This window comes from Myxocyprinus asiaticus, chromosome 25, assembly GCF_019703515.2.
Source record: "Myxocyprinus asiaticus isolate MX2 ecotype Aquarium Trade chromosome 25, UBuf_Myxa_2, whole genome shotgun sequence".
NCBI classification, from domain to species: domain Eukaryota; kingdom Metazoa; phylum Chordata; class Actinopteri; order Cypriniformes; family Catostomidae; genus Myxocyprinus; species Myxocyprinus asiaticus.
The window spans coordinates 37,637,224-37,656,774 of NC_059368.1; the positions used below are offsets into that span (position 1 = coordinate 37,637,224).

The following is a 19,551-nucleotide window of genomic DNA, read 5'->3' on the forward strand; positions in this document are numbered from 1 at the left end:
ACAATTTTACAATACATAACGATGCCAATGTTAATTGTTCAGACAGTACTCCTGTAACAGTTTTGGCATTTCCACATCATTCCGGACAGGATAACAGGTGAATTCCATTGATTATACCAACAGTTTTAAAAGACTACAAACAGTTAAAAAAAGGCAGAGAGTTCTTGGTGGCTTGGTTCAGAGCATTTATAGCTCTGGGAATAAAGCTTTTCCTCAGTCTTGATGTATGGGCATAAAATGTATTATAACGCCTGCCAGACAGAAGTAGTTCAAACGTGATGTCATGGGTGTGTGTGGTCCTTGTAGATGCTGATAGCTTTCTTTAGACAATGTGTTCTGTAGATGTCTTCCAGTGACAGCAGTTCAACTCCGATTATCTTCCATGCTCGCAGGACAACCCTCTGGAGTGCTTTCCTATCATTGGCTGTGCAGCTGAAAAACCACACAGAGATGCAGTATGTTAGAATGCTCTCTATGGTGCACCGATAGAAAGTTGTCAGCATCTGTTGGGGCAGACTAGCTTTCCTCAATGTCCTTAGGAAAAAAGTCGTTTCTGTGCTTTCTTAATCAGTGCAGTAGTATTTGTCGACCATGTAAGGTCCTCTGAAATATATGTGCCCAGAAACTTGAAAATGGACACTCTCTCCACACTATTTCCATTGATAAGGACTGGCACATGTTCAGGCCTCTGTGATCTCCCAAAGTTGATAATTAGCTCCTTGGTCTTTCCTGTGTTGAGGGTCAGAATGTTCTCTGAGCACCAGCTTACCAAGTTCTGTACCTCTGCTCTGTAGGCTGATTCATCATTGTTAGAAATCAGCCCAATCACTGTTGTATCCACAAACTTAACAATAATGTTATTGGAAAGTGTAGGAACAGTCGTATGTAAAATAGGGAATAGAGGATAGGACTCAGTACACTACTTTAGGTACTTGGGGACTTTTGCCTGCGCTAGGGACAGGTTGAAGATACTCGTAAATACTTCAGCTAACTGTCCAGCAGTTAGTAACTGTCCTTTTAGTACCCGTCCTGGAACCCCATCTGGACCTGCAGCTTTCTGTGGATTAATCCTCCACAATGTACACTGTACCTCGTGTGTGCTTAGTGTAAGTGTCTGTTCAGTCTCTACTGCTTTTTACGGATTATTACACTTGTCATGATATTATTGACTTCAAATCGAGCAAAAAAGGTGTTAAGCTCATTAGTCAGTGCAACATCACTATGGGGATAGACAGAGTTACTCTTATAATCAGTAATTGTCCTGATGCCTTGCCACATACTCCGAGTGTCAGCACTGTTGAAATGATTTTCTACCCGTTGTCTATAGATATTTTTGGCATTTTTTATGCCTTTCTTCAAGCTTGACCTAGCTTCTTTGTATGCTGTGATGTCACCGGATTTAAAAGCGTTCAAAAGATTTTGTACTTCCTTGTTCATCCACAGCTTCTGATTTGGAAACATCTTTATTTTCTTGTGTGTTGTAACACTGTCCACACAGCTGTTGATGTAAAATAGCACAGTTTCTGTGTACTCTTCTAAGTTTACCTCTGTGCCATACGTGGCTTGCTGTGCAAACAGGTCCCACAGAGTTCTATCAAAACAATCCTGAAGCTGTGAGGTGGCTTCTTCAGGCCATGTTTTGACAGCCGTTATTACACTGCACGAGAGGACTAACAACACCTGTTGGAATTCACTTGGGCTTTGATTTAATATGGCAAAAGTCCCACTTACGTCAGATAGGGCTGATTTTCACGCTTCCAAAGTCCTCTTCTGCCACACTTCCATTTTCCAAATAATTGTGTGCTTGCCTGTCATTGAACAGAGGGCATGTGTGCAGAGGCTAAAGCAACAGACATGCTAACAGGAAGTAATGGTCCAGACTATAGGAAGAACTCTATGTCCCGACACCACCAGCAAACTGAAAGTCCCAGAGCATGTGTGGGACATTACAGTCTTCACTCAGAGCTCAAACTAAAAATTAAGGAATAGTTTACCCAAAAATTAAAATTCTCATAACTTCAAAAGATTTTCTGCTATGTCATGCTACGTTCCATTCTCGGAAGTCGGAGCTCGGGACTCGGTTCGACGTCATATCCGTTAAAAAAAACAAGAAATACGAGTTGGATGCATGACCTTTTACACACAACACGACAAGTCAGAAAAAAAGATGGACGCCTCCAGAAAAGTAATTGTTGCACTTGCTCTTTCGGAGAACAGAGAGCTACAAAATAAGCATGGCCTTCACCTAAGAGACAGAATGACAGAAAGCGGAGAAGGTATGTTAATGTTTCCACGTATTTGATTGTATCAAAACATGTTTACCACGTTTTAATCGAACCAGCGGTGTAAACAAAGGGCAATGCCCTACGGAAGTACAAATGTATATTTGCAATATATATTTGCCTAACGGGGTTTATGTGTAAACAGTTTTACGGTTTGTAACGTTAGGCAGTGTTGTTGTAGCAACATTGACCATTGTTCTTTGTAGCAGCAGCGACCATTGTTGATGTTAACAGCAGCGACCTAGCCAATTTTAGCTGTACCAGTTTATAAACAACACATTACGTGGTAATTCACGCATAACAGGATCGTAGCAAAATGCCTATAGGCAACGGTAATACAATATTGTGTATACGACTTACTAAATTGGACACAAAAAAGACAAAAGTGCTTAAAAAAACTTTAAACCCACAGCATACTACAGTCGATGCTCTTCGCAGCCATCTTGCTTTCTGAACTCGGGGTCCTATGAGTTCGTCCGACTTTCCGAGTAGGAATTCTGACATCGGGGGGCGTTCCATTTGTCAGTTCCAGTCTCGGAACTCGGAAAATAACTCGGAGCTCCGACTTCCGAGACAAATGGAACGCACGATTAGTCCTCACAAGTAAATGGTGACCACAATTTTGAAGCTCCAAAAGCATAAAAAGGCAGTATAAAAGTAATCCATACGACTCCAGTGGTTTAACCCATGTCTTCAGAAGTGATACAGTAAGTGTGTGTGTGAGAAACAGATCAATATTTAAGTCTACTTTCACATTCTTCTTTTGTTGTTATTGGCGATTCACATTCTTTGTGCATATCGCCAACTACTGGACAGGAAGATATTTATAGTAAAAAAGGACTTAAATATTGATCTGTTTCTCACCCATACCTATCATATCGCTTCTGAAAATATCGATTTAACCACTGGAGTCTTATGGATTACTTTTATGCAGCCTTTATGTGCTTTTTGGAGCTTCAAAATTCTGGTACCCATTCACTTGCATTGTGAAGACCAACCAAGCTGAAATATTCTTCTAAAAATCTTCATTTGTGTTCAGCAGAAGAAAGAAAGTCCTACACATCTGGGATGGCATGAGGGTGAGTAAATGAGCAGAGAATTTTCATATTTGGGTGAACTATCCATTTAAGAGCTTGAAAATATCAAATAAATAAAAATAAAATACAGTATTATTAGTCTGCTGTAAAATCTTAATATAGAATGTGATTTTTTTCACATTTTAGATTTAGTTTCTCTTTGAAACACATTTATATTTCTATAATCTTTCCTTTTTTTTTTTTTTTGTTGTTGTATTTTGATCAAAAAAGAAGGGGGAAATTCAAAGAAAAGTAATACATTAAACATTCTTTTCTTCAGTATTGGGGAAAAACAGGAATTTTACATGATCCTTTGTCTCTTGTTTTGCCATGTTGGTATGTCATTAAACCAGAGGTTGATTTTCATGGTCATTTTAAAGTACCAAAGCAAGAGCCACAGCTGCTTTTGCAATATAAACAGTAAAGCAGTTAGCTAGGCAGGTTTCAACATTCAAGTTCCCACTCATATTAACTACTCTTCATTTATTTTTAGCTGACTATCACCACCTTATGGAGAGAAGCAGTACTTGAACTAGAATCACACTGTTTGGCTCTGCTAATTTTTTATAATACAGCAACATGTATTTACTGAGTATTTTCATTGTGTGTGTATATATATCACAGTATATAATACACACACGTTTCAGAGTTTTGAGGTGAATTAGTGTTTTGAAGGTGGTTTAGCATGAGATATGCCCAACTTTATATTACAAAGCTATATGTGTTTATAATGAGACTTTTCTCTTTTTGAAATTATTGTAATAAAGTCCTAAAAATATAAGGGTGACATCTCCATTAATTGACCAATCATATTGAAGGAACACAGGTCTGGATTGTAGCTTTTATTTGATGTTAACATTTCAACACTGCCCTCACAAAAACCATATTGCATTTTTACATTTTCATTAAGACATTATATACAGTAGTATGTTTAAACCAAATAATACTATTAAATTATGAACCGTTTTCATAAAGGGAATCATTGTCCCCAACCATTTCAAAACCTGTTAATTTCAGGTTTTACTATCCTTGTGGATATATTCGATCCCCAATGTAGGCAAAATGTACCATGTAGGCAAAACCAGTGTGTGACAGCAGCTGCAGACCCCTGTCTGTGTGACACTGCACCAGTGTTCTCATACTGAAAGCCTTTATACATGTTTACCAGTGCCTACTGTCAGAACTCCACATGAGCAGGTTATTTATGACCCAGAAAACACAACTGGACTGTACACAAACACAGGTGGACCCCAACAGGAGGTAAAGTATATGTGTGTGCCTGTGCTTTTGTTTGAGACATCGAAGTTCACTGGCAAGACAAAAGCCTTATACACACACACACACACACACACACACACACTATACAATATAAGCAAGAGATATTTCAAGGTCACAAGGAAGTGAGTGAAGAGTATAAAGTACAGCTTTTCATTTGTTTATATGGTAGACCAAATACAGTTGTAACACTTTTTCCACACAAGATATCTTTATCTGTCTAACAACAAAATGAATGTTAAAAGCCTGCATACATTGTTGCTGTTTTTCACAATTAGTGTATGACAACGAGTGCATTTGTTGCAATGGTCCCCATTCCGGGTAGAGTTGTACCCCAGCACTGTTGTAACATTCATTTATAATGTACTAAATAATGCATTAGGCCTAACTTAAGTGAAATATACAGACACTTTTTATATTCTGTGATTTATTTTTTTCTTTGTTTAATTGCTTGCAAATGTTTCAAATCTAACACATCTGCTGGAAATACTCCTAGTTTTCATAAGCCTGTTACAAGGCATCCTGCGACATGCACACAAACACATAGATTTTTGGAATAAATCTACTTTACTAAGTCATTTCCACAAATGTTCTCTATCTATCTGTCTGTCTGTTTGCTTCTGTCTGTCCATCAGTCCTTTCATCCATCCATCTCTCCATAATGGATGAATTCTAACTAACTTTCTACCAATAATTTAATTAATTTGTGTTATCTAAGCTTTTTGACTGTGTTATGTTTCCTCCCTGTCTAGGTGTGGGGAGAAAACTAACAAGCGATAAAGAACAAAATTTAAATGAAACATATGGAGGTCTTCACTCCTGTCCCAGCCAATAACAGCCACAACAGGTTACAATAATAGTTACAAATTTTTCCTTCTATAAACACAAGAGAGCATTAAGACTTCAAGAGGGGACCAGGCTAAAATAATAAACAAAGGGAATCTAGCTGATGGGGAGGCACAAACTACTTATCTTTACAAATTAAGAAATAGAAAATTAACAACAGAAGTCTAGTCTCACTCCCCATCTAGCCATAAACAGGAGAAAACAGGGTGAACAACAAAAATGGCACCCACCTCTCTACTGCTTCCATAAATGTTAATGGGTGGAAATAAGCACACACCCAACAAAGGATTTTATACTTACAAGATTTAAAGAAAAGGTTACCGTTTAAACACACTAAACACCAACACTATGCATGCTGGGGCAGGAGGAAAGAGTCTCCTCTAGCTGACTTTCCACCTCAGCTTTATCCACATGTTCCCCACCAATCAGAGCAGCTCAGCGCTTGACCTTAATCATTGGCAGCTGATGTCAATTAATCTGGTTGGGAAAATGACAGAGAACGCAAGAAAAAAACCAAAGACAGACAACAGAAAATATACACTGTATAATCAGTATAGAATCAGAGATTCCTGCACCATTCCCCTTATAGCAAACATTAAGGGTAAACCTTCTACCCAGTCTTTACCACTCTCCACACAGTAGGTATGCATCATTGACTTGAGAGTCTGATGGAACCGTTCAAGTGCCCCCTGTGACTCTGGATGGTATGCACTTGACAACTGGTGTTCCACACCCAACTCTCTTATAATTTGCTCAAACACATGAGATGTAAAGTTTGACCCTTCATCAGTTTGAATGACCTTAGGTAAGCCAAAAATGGAGCAGAACCTGATAAGCTCTCTCACTACTGCCTTGGTTTTGATAGAATGCAGCGATATGGCTTCAGGATAAAGGGTGGTTGTACACAATGCTTAAATGTACTGATGGCCCGATTTGGACTTTGGCAATGGACCTACACAGTCAAGGATAAGTCTTTCAAAGGGTTCTTCCATGATTGGAACAGGGTGAAGTGGAGCTTGTGGAACTGTCTGACTGGGCTTTCCAGCCACTTGACAAGCATGACATGATTGGATAAACCTTGACACCGCAGAATTTAAACCGGGCCAAAAGAAGTGTCTAATGATGCGATAAGTCCTAGTTATCCCAAGGTGACCAGAACATACATGCTCATGAGCCAGCTGCAAAACTTGGTCATGGTAACCAGAAGGCAATACAATCTGATATATCACATGATAATCATCATCAGCGGCTTCCACCAACGCATGAGTATGTCGTTATCCCAAATATAACCTACCGCACATTGAGACTCGTATTGATGCTGTAATGGATAAGTCACATCTCGTCAAATTCATCTCTGCCCTTTGAGCAGCAGCTAACTGCTCTCAGCTTACCTTTATGGGCAGTTGGTTTGGGCTGGAAGGCTCAACAGTTTGTGAATGCTGGGGATATTTAATATCCCGATCTGCCTCAATCTCCAAAGCTCTCAAGTGCAGAAGCTGAGTTGTGTGTTCTTGCTGCTTCAAAGTGAGATCCAATTCTTTCAACTGAATTGCATCTTTAAGATCTTCACGAGGGACCTTTGTGCTGCTACTGCTGCTAACTGAATTTCTCTTGTCGGATGAGGCATCACCACCAGACCCTGTGTTACCCGCACCCTTCCCAGAGCGTTCAGGTAAGATACTCACCTCTGCTAACTTACGGTAGAATTCATCTTTCAACACCAGTTTCTTGGCTTTTTTCAGAACTGATATCGAAGAAATCTGCAATTATAATAAGATCCTTCTTTCTAAAGTGGGCGATAAAGTGAACATAAAGTCAAATTCCATATTCACCAATATGGGATCTCTTCCCCCACTCGATATTCAAAAGCAGCTTAAAAAAAAATAAAAAAAAAAAACCCCAAATGTGAACAAAAAGACAAGCCCCCAATCGTTACATGCCATCGGACGAATGGACGAGCCCCCAATCGTTACGTTTCCTCCCCATCTAGGAGTTGGGAGAAAACTAACAAGTGATAAAGAACAAAATTTAAAATGAAACATATGGAGGTCTTCACTCCTGTCCCAGCCAATAACAAACAACAGGTTACAATAATAGTTACAAGTTTATTTTCTTCTATAAACACAAAAGGAAGCATTAAGACTTCAAGAGGGGACCAGGCTAAAATAATAAACAAAAGGAATCTAGCTGATGGGAGTTACAAACTTCTTACCCTTACAAATAAAGAAATACAAAATTAACAAGTCTAGTCTCACTCCCTATCTAGCCATAAACAGGAGAAAACAAGGTTAACAACAAAAATGGCACCCACCTGTCTACTGCTTCCATAAATGTTAATGCGCACACACACACACACAACAAAGGATTTTATACTTACAAGATTTAAAGAAAGGTAATTGTTTAGAACAGAATGCAACTTCAAGTTCTTATTAACAAGGGCACTAAACACCAAATCTACACATGCTGGGGCAGGAGGAAAGGGTCTCCTCTAGCTGACTTTCCACCTCAGCTTTATCCACATGTTCCCCATGTTGTCCACCAATCAGAGCAGCTCAGCACTTGACCTTAATCATTGGCAGCTGATGTCAATTAATCTGGTTGGGAAAATGACAGAGAGAGAACACAAGGAAAAACAAGGAACACAGCAGAAAACATACAAACACTGTATAATCAATATACAATCAACCACTACATCCACAGATGTAACAAGGAAATAAAGAAATAAAGAAATACGTCCTGGGACGTAACAGACTGAATAAAAGCTAACAGAAGTCTAGAAGGATCATTTGCTGCCATGTTTTTATGCAGTGGGGGGTACAGTTGTCACACAGTGTTACATCTGTCCCACGCTGACCATCTTGCATGTTTGCCTGAATTTCTCAGTGACATATCATCCTAGCATGTCCCAAAATATGTTAATTTTAAGTGCAATCAAACAAGCAAAGTTTCCTGTAATTGTCAGTTAGGAATAATGAATTATTCATAAGGAAAGATGATTAAGAAAATGAAATATTAAAATAATAATAATAATTTGAGACATCAATAGGTGATGTTACATAAAGATAAAGATTCTGAGCAAGTTGCTCTCCTTTCTGGTTAGTGATAAGAACTCTGCACAAGAGGGTGCTAGTAATAACTGTGTAATGGTTTTGGAGTGTCTTTCTTGAGCGTCAACTGTTGGTTAACTAAATACGGAAATGCTTAATTTAATTTAATTAAATTTTATTTAATTTTTACTCGCCTTTTTACATCAAGATCTTGAATCATCAATTTGTCTGCTTGACCCTGTACCCACAAAACTTTTAAAAGGCTCTGTATATTTAAAACCTTCACTTGAGTTGATATAATTTATTAGGACAGAATTGTTCTTTAAAGAGATCTATTCTAGATCCTTGTAATCTTGAACTGTACATTAAGTCAGAGTTTCAGTCCTAGTTTAGGCTATACAGTCAAAGTAACTAACTGGTATAATCTGATTGTGGATATATTTCTCTGTTTGTAACACTAAACCCAAGTACTGCATACTCTTCCCCCTTCCTTGAAGTACTCATCCTGAGTCATCTGTCCTCATCTATATGTCAGCTAAACAGGAATGTGTGCCTCCTCAACTATTTTCTGCTTTCAAAAGATGACTCAACCTGCCTCAGATTCAAAACATTCAACCAAGCTTTTCTTCTTGAAACTACTGAACATTAGAATTACTGCATGATATAATAATTAGCATTGAGACAGTATGTTCTGGCAAGAAGATCTTTGTCTTATTGTGCTCATTTATTTCATTAATATACTGCTTATACTTTGTATACTGCATTTGACATTTGTCTTACCATGGGCCTTTGTTTTGTTCCTTTTCCTTATTGTTCTATAATTTATGTAATGCTTACTTACTTTTGACTATGTTTGACTTTGCTATAATTTTATCTCCACCGTAAAGGGTCCTTGAGCACTGAACAGCACAATATATAAAATGCAATATTATTATTCCTCCCAGTGTTTCTTCTTATTCTGTCTCTCGTTTGCACAGGTCTTTACAGCTATGCAAAGGCGGAGTTGCACAAAAAGCATCCTCATCAACTGATACATGTAAAAGTCATTTTAAAAGTATAGAGCTGTACAGTCGTGACGTCATTTTGTAGGCCAACCTGAAAGAGGGTTTTTCAATTTATTTGAAAAAGTTGAGTCTGTGATTAACATGACATTCAAAACAGTGTTTTAGCCTGTTATTAAGATTTACGCATTTGAATTTCATAACAAAATTCCAATTTTTGCACTTGTCTGTGAGCTTGCTTGGGTTAATAATCCAATATTATTTCTCAGTTGTTCAGAATAAAATATGCACTCCAGAAGGAAAAGTATGCTAAACAAATAATCAGACAAATATTTTATCGATGATGAGATGATATCTATTGTTGATAAAATGTTATATATCATTGCAATGGGGAGGATCTTGAGGGTATAGTGCATTGAGCTTCTAGTCCACTCAGAGGCCAAGATATCTGATGAAAGAATGGGGGTGGAGCATGAACTGAAAATTAGACTGAATGTCAATGGAGGAGAACATCTGTGAGGGCTGGGATGCGTTAAAGCACCACCTACATTTCAGATCTGCATATTGTGATGGAAGGTGATAGAGAAAATATATGTTTTTCTAGTACTTGCTGTCATCTATTAGAATGAAATAAGACTTTTTGCAGGGAGATCGAGTGAACAGAACCAGATTTGTATTTTTTATATATATATATATATATATATATATATATATATATATATATATATATATATATTATTTTTTTTGGCTTTCTGTTCATCATAAGATTGTAAACATATACAATATTATTTATGAATGAGTCTTTTTTTATTATTATTTTGGGGGTTTTCTGAAAAATGAGACCATTTTTTTTTTTGCTTTTGCAATTAGTCCACAGTATGTATAAATGGTGAATTTTTAAGGGGATAGTTCACCTAAAAATGAAAATTGTTTCATCATTTACTCACCCTCATGCCATCCCAGATGTGTGACTTTCTTTCTTCTGCTGAACACTAATGAAGATTTTTAGAAGAATATCTCAGCTCTGTTGGTCCGTACAATGCAAGTGAATGGTGATCAGAACTCAGAAGGTCCAAAAAGCACATGCACACCCATTAAAACACATTAAAGTCATCAAAAAAATTGCCATAAATATACATATTTATGTTTTGTGTGTGTGTGTGTGTGTGTGTGTGTGTATATATATATATATATATATATATATATTCTCTACCCCCTTATTTCATTTGAAAATGTGCTTGCCTAAGTAGAGCTAGACTGACTATTATTTATTTTACCAAACCTTTGTGTGTATCATAAATTAAAGCCATTATCAATATTTTGGATTTATTCAACCATTTCTTAATTTTTACTTGTAAAATAATTGTAAAATAATCATGCATTTACTCGAATTTTTGTCTCGTATTCACTAAAACGCTCCTTCACAATGTCCAAGATGAGAACTTTATGCAATGGGAATTTTCTAAACAAAGCTGATTTTGAGGTGCAGTTTAATTCAAGTCTGGGTGTCTGTAGTGCACGCATATGAATTATGGCCTGCCGCTCAAGAAACAAGAAAAGAAAAGAAAAGCTGTGAGCCAACAGAGGACCAACCATTGCAAGCCGCTGGTGGCATGCCACCCAAAAAACGCAGGTGGACAGACAGATCATTGTTTGCTGGGAATTAATTCAGTGGTTAAATCCATTTCTTCTAAAGCCATATGATAGGCGAGGGTGAAAAACAGTTCAATATTAAATCCTTTTTTACTATAAATCTTCACCTTTGACCAGCCCCAACCAGTAGGTGGTTGAATGTGAAAGTGGAATTGAAAGTGTAGATTTATAGTAGAAAAGGATTTAAATATTGATCTGTTTCTCACCCACACCTATCATATCGCTTTTGAAGATAAGGATTTAACCAGTGGAGTCGTATGGATTACTTTTATGCTGCCTTTATGTCCTTTTTGGACCTATTGGTCACCATTGGAATTGTGGTCGCCATTCACTTGCGTTGTGTTGACCTACAGAGCTGAAATATTCTTCTAAAAAACTTAAATTGTGCTCTTGTGCTCAGAGCGTGCGCGAACCAGCTGGCTGGTGTTTTTACGGACATTTTCAACCTTTCCCTCTCTTTGTCTGTAGTCCCCACATGCTTTAAAACTTCCACCATTGTGCCTGTTCCAAAGCAATCAAAAATAACTTGCTTAAATGACTGGCGTCCTGTTGCTCTGACCCCCACCATCAGCAAATGCTTTGAGAGACTAATCAGAGATTACATCTGCTCTGTGCTGCCTCTCTCTCTTGACCCGTTGCAGTTTGCTTACCGCAACAACCGCTCCACTGATGATGCCATTGCATCTACAATACACACTGCTCTCTCCCACCTGGAAAAAAAGAACACATGTGAGAATGTTGTTTGTAGACTACAGCTCAGCATTCAACACCATAGTGCCCTCCAAGCTAGATGTGAAACTCCGGGCTCTGGGCTTAAACAGCTTGCTGTGCAGCTGGATCCTGGACTTCCTGTCAAGCAGACGCCAGGTGGTTAGAATAGGCAGCAACATCTCCTCATCACTGACCCTCAACACTGGAGCCCCGCAGGGCTGTGTTCTCAACCCACTACTGTATTCCTTGTACACACATGACTGTGTGGCAACACACAGCTCCAATGCCATCATTAAGTTTGCTGATGACACGACGGTGGTAGGTCTGATCACTGACAATGATGAAACAGCCTACAGAGAGGAGGTGCACACTCTGACACACTGGTGTCAGGAGCACAACCTCTCCCTCAACGTCAGTAAGACAAAGAGCTTGTGGTGGACTTCAGAAGAAAAGACAGAGAACACAGTCCCATCACCATCAATGGAGCACCAGTGGTGAGAGTCAGCAGCTTCAAGTTCCTGGGTATCCACATCACTGAGGAACTCACATGGTCCATCCACACTGAAGTCATTGTGAAGAAGGCTCATCAGCGCCTCTTCTTCCTGAGACGGCTGAGGAAGTTTGGAATGAACCGCCACATCCACACACGGTTCTACACCAGCACTGTAGAGAGCATCCTGACTGGCTGCATCTCCGCCTGGTATGGCAACAGCACCGCCCACAACCGCAAAGCACTGCAAAGGGTGGTGCGAACTGCCTGACACATCATCGGAGGTGAGCTTCCCTCCCTCCAGGAAATATATACAAGGCGGTGTGTGAAAAAAGCTCGGAGGATCATCAGAGACTCCAGCCACCCGAGCCATGGGCTGTTCTCACTGCTACCATCAGGCAGGCGGTATCGCAGCATCAGGACCCGCACCAGCCGACTCCATGATAGCTTCTTCCCCCAAGCAATCAGACTTGTGAACACTTGATCTCCCACAATCAAAATACATCAGCACTGCACTTTATTACCCTTACTCTTATATCTCACACCGGACTGTCATAAATTATATTATTATTATATTATATTCTCTCTTAACAACTGACTATCAACCGACAGCCTGAATGTCAATACAGTACAATACTGTACATTCTATATATACTATATATACTTTATATATATATATATATATATATATATATATATATATATATATATATATATATATATATATATATATATACACTATATTGCCAAAAGTATTCGCTCACCCATCCAAATAATTGAATTCAGGTGTTCCAATCACTTCCATGGCCACAGGTGTATAAAATGAAGCACCTAGGCATGCAGACTGCTTCTACAAACTTTTGTGAAAGAATGGGCCGCTCTCAGGAGCTCAGTGAATTCCAGCGTGGCACTGTGATAGGATGCCACCTGTGCAACAAGTCCAGTCGTGAAATTTCCTCGCTACTAAATATTCCACAGTCAGCTGTCAGTGGTATTATAACAAAGTGGAAGCGATGGGAATGACAGCAACTCAGCCACGAAGTGGTAGGCCACGTAAAATGACAGAGCGGGGTCAGCGGATGCTGAGGCGCATAGTGCGCAGAGGTCGCCAACTTTCTGCAGAGTCAATCGCTACAGACCTCCAAAGTTCATGTGGCCTTCAGATTAGCTCAAGAACAGTGCGTAGAGAGCTTCATGGAATGGGTTTCCATGGCCGAGCAGCTGCATCCAAGCCATACATCACCAAGTGCAATGCAAAGCGTCGGATGCAGTGGTGTAAAGCACTCCGCCACTGGACTCTAGAGCAGTGGAGACGCGTTCTCTAGAGTGACGAATCACACTTCTCCACCTGGCAATCTGATGGACGAGTGTGGGTTTGGCGGTTGCCAGGAGAACGGTACTTGTCTGACTGCATTGTGCCAACTGTGAAGTTTGGTGGAGGGGGGATTATGGTGTGGGGTTGTTTTTCAGGAGCTGGGCTTGGCCCCATAGTTCTAGTGAAAGGAACTCTGAATGCTTCAGCATACCAAGAGATTTTGGACAATTCCATGCTCCCAACTTTGTGGGAACAGTTTGGGGATGGCCCCTTCCTGTTCCAACATGACTGTGCACCAGTGCACAAAGCAAGGTCCATAAAGACATGGATGTGCGAGTTTGGTGTGGAAGAACTTGACTGGCCTGCACAGAGTCCTGACCTCAACCCGACAGAGCACCTTTGGGATGAATTAGAGCGAAGACTGCGAGCCTCACAAATGCGCTTCTGGAAGAATGGTCAAAAATTCCCATAAACACACTCCTAAACCTTGTGGAAAGCCTTCCCAGAAGAGTTGAAGCTGTTATAGCTGCAAAGGGTGGGCCGACGTCATAATAAACCCTATGGATTAAGAACGGGATGTCATTTAAGTTCATATGCGTCTAAAGGCAGATGAGCGAATACTTTTGGCAATATAATGTGTATATATATATATATATATATATATATATATATATATATATATATATATATATAGAATAATGTGTATTTATAGTGCGTATTGTATACTGTACAGTGTATGTTATTATTTGTATATTGTTGTGTGTAATTATGTGTATATCAGATGTTTAAATTGTGTTGTGTTAATTTGATGTTATTGTAAATTGGTATATGTCTCATCACTATCACGACTGCTATGTTGATCGGAACTGCACCCAAGAATTTCACACAACATTGCACTCGTGTATATGGCTGTGTGACAATAAAGTGATTTGATTTGATTTGATTTTGATTTTGAAGAAAGAAAGTCATACATATCTGGGATGGCATGAGGGTGAGTAAATAAGGAGAATTTTCATTTTGGGGTGAACTATCCCTTTAATTTTGAGTTTGAAAAATTGCAGATGGCAGCCCAAAAATGCACCAGAGTTGAAGAGTTGGAGTTGAAAAAAATGGCTTCACTGATAAAGTGAAAACTATACTTGTGTACTAAAAAACTGACTTGTGTACTAAAAAAAAAAAAAAAGCTCATATATCAGAAAAATTATGTTTACTTTCAAAACCACTGATGTGCACATGTTTGTGTGAGGGTTAGGTTTAGTGGATAGAAAATATATTTAACATAGTATAGAAACAATGGATGTGTATGAAAAGCCATCAGGGAATTGTATTAATGATTTTTGGGCGCAGATGTTGTACTTACAGCAGCTATCAGTAGAGGCTAAGTGAAACCTAAAACCGACAACGTTTTAAAGTATGAAGACCGGTCGATAGATGGAAGCATCGTGTCAGACGTTTACTTCCAGTCATCGGCGAGCATCTCTCAAAATCTGACACTTGAACCTGTGACAGACTGCAACTGTAACATTCACCCAACAAACATCGAAACATAGATCTAGATCTGTCTGTGTGCGTTAACATATTTTAACCCAGCAAAGAACAGATTTATTCGGGTTAAGCAGGGTTAAAGTTCAGGTCAATAGAGAATTAAGCACACTGGCATATTATTGCTAGAAAGCATATCAAGGGGGAGGGGGCGAACTCATTTGATACAAATGCTTTATGGATTGATGGATTTCCATCAGCCATTCCAAGTTACTTTTTCCTCACATTTCAAGAAAAAAACTCCACGAAGCCATAAAAGCGTCTGGACTCTTGCGTGTGTAGTATCATTGCCCGGCGTGTTCGAGCCCCCGCCTACCCTGTTTACAAACTTAGTGGGTGGGGGTTGATTGACTGCTCCCTCAGCCAATAAAATGCTCAAGCTTAAGTTGAACTCTATCCAGAGCATTCTATTGGCTGAGGGAGCTGTCAATCTTAGCAGCTCCTTCATTAAGTTTCATTATACTGCCGCTGCGCCATCCTTATCTGCCACAGGCAGCAGCCGCTCGGAGGGGTGAATAAGTGTCTTGCTGAAAACGTATCTACTCGCCGTTCCCAATTCTTTACACCACGGAGATCTTCAGGACTGGTGTATACACCATGGAAAACATTAAGAAAGGACTTTAGGCGATTATTTGGGTAGGTGCATTATTTTTGCTGGGCAATGTAGTTTATAAGAAATGGAATCGTGCTCACATCCATGCATTTCAATACATGCCCTTATTCTTTATATGAAGATTTATGCATGTGTTTATATTATAAATGAGTCTGTGTGCTTTCAAATGTGATTTGTCCTGAGAATCCTGTGGCTATGATTTTTGTTGCATGCAGTGATTGTACTGCAGACACAATGTTGCCTTTTAACGGTTACTGATATTTTTAGATGGGACGATATTTACTTTCTTATGCTCCTGACCTCAAGTCATTCTGCTGTGTAGGCATAAACCTGCAGTCTGCATCCTTCAGTTCAGCCCAGACCCTCCCCTGCAGCTCTAAACGTGTGTTTGTTGTTTGTTTACGCCTTAAGAAGAGTATTTATGATGGAAGTGTACTTGCCAGATTAATCTGGGTTATTGTTGCTTCATTATGATATGGTAAGGTGAAATGTTTTGGTTCTCTTCTCATGGGAAAAGTTAAACTGTGTGTGTGTGTGTGTGTGTGTGTGTGTGTGTGTGTGTGTGTGTGTGTGTGTGTGTGTGTCATGGCCTGCTTTACTTTGTGCTGATTCACATGTTTTGATTGGACCTGAAGTACTTTAATTGAAGCTATTATGAAAGGCCCAGTGAAATCAGAATTGGAGTTTTGTGGCTTCTAGTCCATGTCTGCTAGCTTTGAGGTCATCTATGTGCTAGTCCGTTAAAAAATTGACAAAAACTTACCAAAAATATTGATGACTCATCTTGCACTCATAGGTGAATCCAAATACTAGGGATTTCCAAAACTACCAATTTTCATAATCGACTAGTTGGTCGGTTGTTTGAATGACTAGTCTGTCTTAAAGGAATAGTTCACCCAAAAATGCAAATTTGCTGATAATTTACCATCCAAGATGTGTATGACCTTCTTTCTTCATCAGAACAGGATTTAAGATTTTTAGGAAAGTATCCCAGGTTTTTAGCTTCATCCAATGCAAGCGAATGGACACCAATTTTTGACGGTCTAAAATGCACACTTTCTCAGCATCAAAGTAATCCACATGTTCGTACATGACTAATACATTAGTAATACGGTATCGGATTTAGATCGAGCTCGTCGTACCAATACCTGATCTGCCTAAAAGCGTCAGTATCAGAGCCGATACCGTTCCAGGTATCGGACCGGTGCATGCCTAGATTTCCTACTAGCCAGGCAGCATTCATTATTGTTTGAGACACGGCCTATACAGTATGCTCCGTTTCCAGTTTGTAGAATATCAGCCCGTTTCTGAGATCTCTGTGACTAATCTCGTCTTAATTGGTTCTGCATTTGATGTTCCAAAGCACTGCTTTTGGTTAAACATAACCTTTTTAGAGCAATAGTAATCATTGAGAGTACACTCAGTGGGAAGACCTACTTTAGTAAGGTATGGCAAAATGGGTCACTAGAACACAGCAATAAAGTTCTGGAAGATGATTCCATTCACTTTCACCATATAAAGAAATGTATTTTTAACATTAATGTATGAACCTTTCAAGACAGACCTACCTTGAGCTCCAGTGTTGTTAAGTGATGGTATACTTCTATAGAACCACAACTTCTATTTTGGAAAATTTATTTTAGCAGCCACACTACAAGTGAAGAGCAACCTTAAGTCAATAGATTTATACTGTACCATCATTTTTATTTCAATTATGTCATTTGCAATGCTTCATAGTATGGCTGGACGATATGGCTAAAAACAATATCTCAGTAGACTGTACATCGATCCCTCACAGCCTCGTTGTCATTCCCGTCAAAAATAAAAAATGGTGCTGCTGTGAATAAGGTCAATAGGCAGCCCATTAGGTTTTTAGACAGAGCCTGTTTGTCTCTTTACAAATTATTTGTGTACTGTATATTTTTGATTCTTGATCAGTTTGTGTGGCTGCTGTTCATTCTTTCCCCATCATAATTAGCATTGGATGCACTCATGAACCTTCACACAGTAATGCACACTAACCCTCCTACACATCACACATATTAACTGTTCCATCTGGAAAAATTAAGTAGGCTTAGTGGGATGTGGCATCTCTTACGGTCTTGATGGGGTGGTGGAAATTACACACTGTTTTTTTTTTTTTTGCCTTTCTCTGTCTCTCGTTGTAGAGTGGTGTGTCTTTGCTCATTACTTTTAGTAAAGAAAAACTAATTTTGTGTGTCTCACACTGTATTAAATGTGGGAGTATTTTTTGTTTCTGAAATTTCTTTCAGATTTATAGAATTTGTTTCTGAGTATATATTATGCCAGGGGGTTTCAAACTTGGGGCCTAAGAAATGATAACAGTAATACTATTTTAATAATTTCTTTTGGCTTTTCTATAATAACAAATTAAAAGCCAATTATCTAAATTGTCTTTTTGATATCACACTTGGCAATTGAAAATACATAGCAAGAGAAAGCCCCCCAAATAAATATAATTCATATAATATATAATAATTCAAATATTAAAAAATATAATATTTAGGGCCTATAACAAATATTGCATTATTGCGGCTGATTAATAACGCATTGATTAAACAATACAAAAAGTGACTTAAATGTCATCTTGGACTTAGTGACACCCAGATGTGTGGATGCAGCATCATTCAAAATCAACAGTTTTCAGTTACAGATGCCATTGTAGAAATTCACTGTTCACAATTAGCCATGATTAATTTAATCCAAGAGTGAAAGTGTACAATAACAAGACGGTTACAGAGATTAAGTGAGTAGTATTCAGCCGGTCATGTGATTCTAAAATGGTAACCCCCATGAGGGGTGCCCCTCCCCCTTGAGGAATAAAACCGCTTTTATAAAGTTACTGATATGACTAGAGTTCTCTTCTTATGTTAGTGGTCATGACTTTATACGTATATTTCAAAATTACAATTAATTTCTTTAGGAGTAAAACATTTTAAATGGGGAAAAAAATTACTGAGTGCACCTTTAAGAACTCAATATATTGTTTGTTTTATTCTCATATCATTGAACAAGCCTACAGTTTACAGCAATCTGTTTTGTATTGAGTTTGTCATGTTCTTGCGTTCCTTCTGCGTTTTTTAATTTTTTTATTGTTGCTCTATGTACAGTACACATTCGTGCCTCAGACAGAAGCGTCTGGAGCGGTTCAGTGGTATTCAGCGTAAGAAACGGCACAATTTTAAGTCACTGTGTCAAGTTAAAAGTAATAGAAACTTTGAATATTGTGTCTCAAGATTCCTGCATTCTGTTCTGCTTCCTCAAGTGATCGGTTCTCATTCTGTGGCTGCCCTGCTTGTGAGGTTTGTTGAGGCGCACTGCCACCTGTTGATGCGGCTCGAAAAAACAAATGTACTTCAAGCTTGAATTGCTCGTAAGGTAGGAAAATCCATACTTTTATTATTAAATTTACTTACGCATCAGGGGGCATGATGAATGTAATTTTTTTAAACGTTATTTTTTTATATTATTAGTCGCTCTAAACTAATGTGTTAAATCGACAGCACTAGTAGCAACCATTATATAAAATACCATATTACAATTTCAATAAATATATTCAATAAATCATAAGAAATTGATAGTTTAAAATTTGAAGTCTTGTTTAAGGTGAATATCTGCTCATGTGATTTCCCTTTCATTTTTGTTGAATGTACAAATACGTTCTCCAATCCTTAATATA

General features: G+C 38.6%; 1 protein-coding gene across 5 annotated transcripts in view; it reads left to right on the forward strand.

The window, feature by feature from the left end:
- Positions 1-15,729: 15,729 nt before the first annotated feature.
- Positions 15,730-19,551, forward strand: part of LOC127415824 (tyrosine-protein kinase fynb-like) — a 103,431-nt gene continuing 99,609 nt past the window's right edge. For 3 of the 5 annotated variants that reach the window (XM_051654798.1, XM_051654802.1, XM_051654803.1), the window contains exon 1: positions 15,730-15,874. The gene's annotated coding sequence lies outside the window, so the exon portion shown is untranslated. Of the gene's footprint in view, positions 15,875-19,137; positions 19,251-19,551 lie in introns of all 5 variants that reach the window. The other 2 variants (XM_051654799.1, XM_051654800.1) reach the window with 2 other exon arrangements.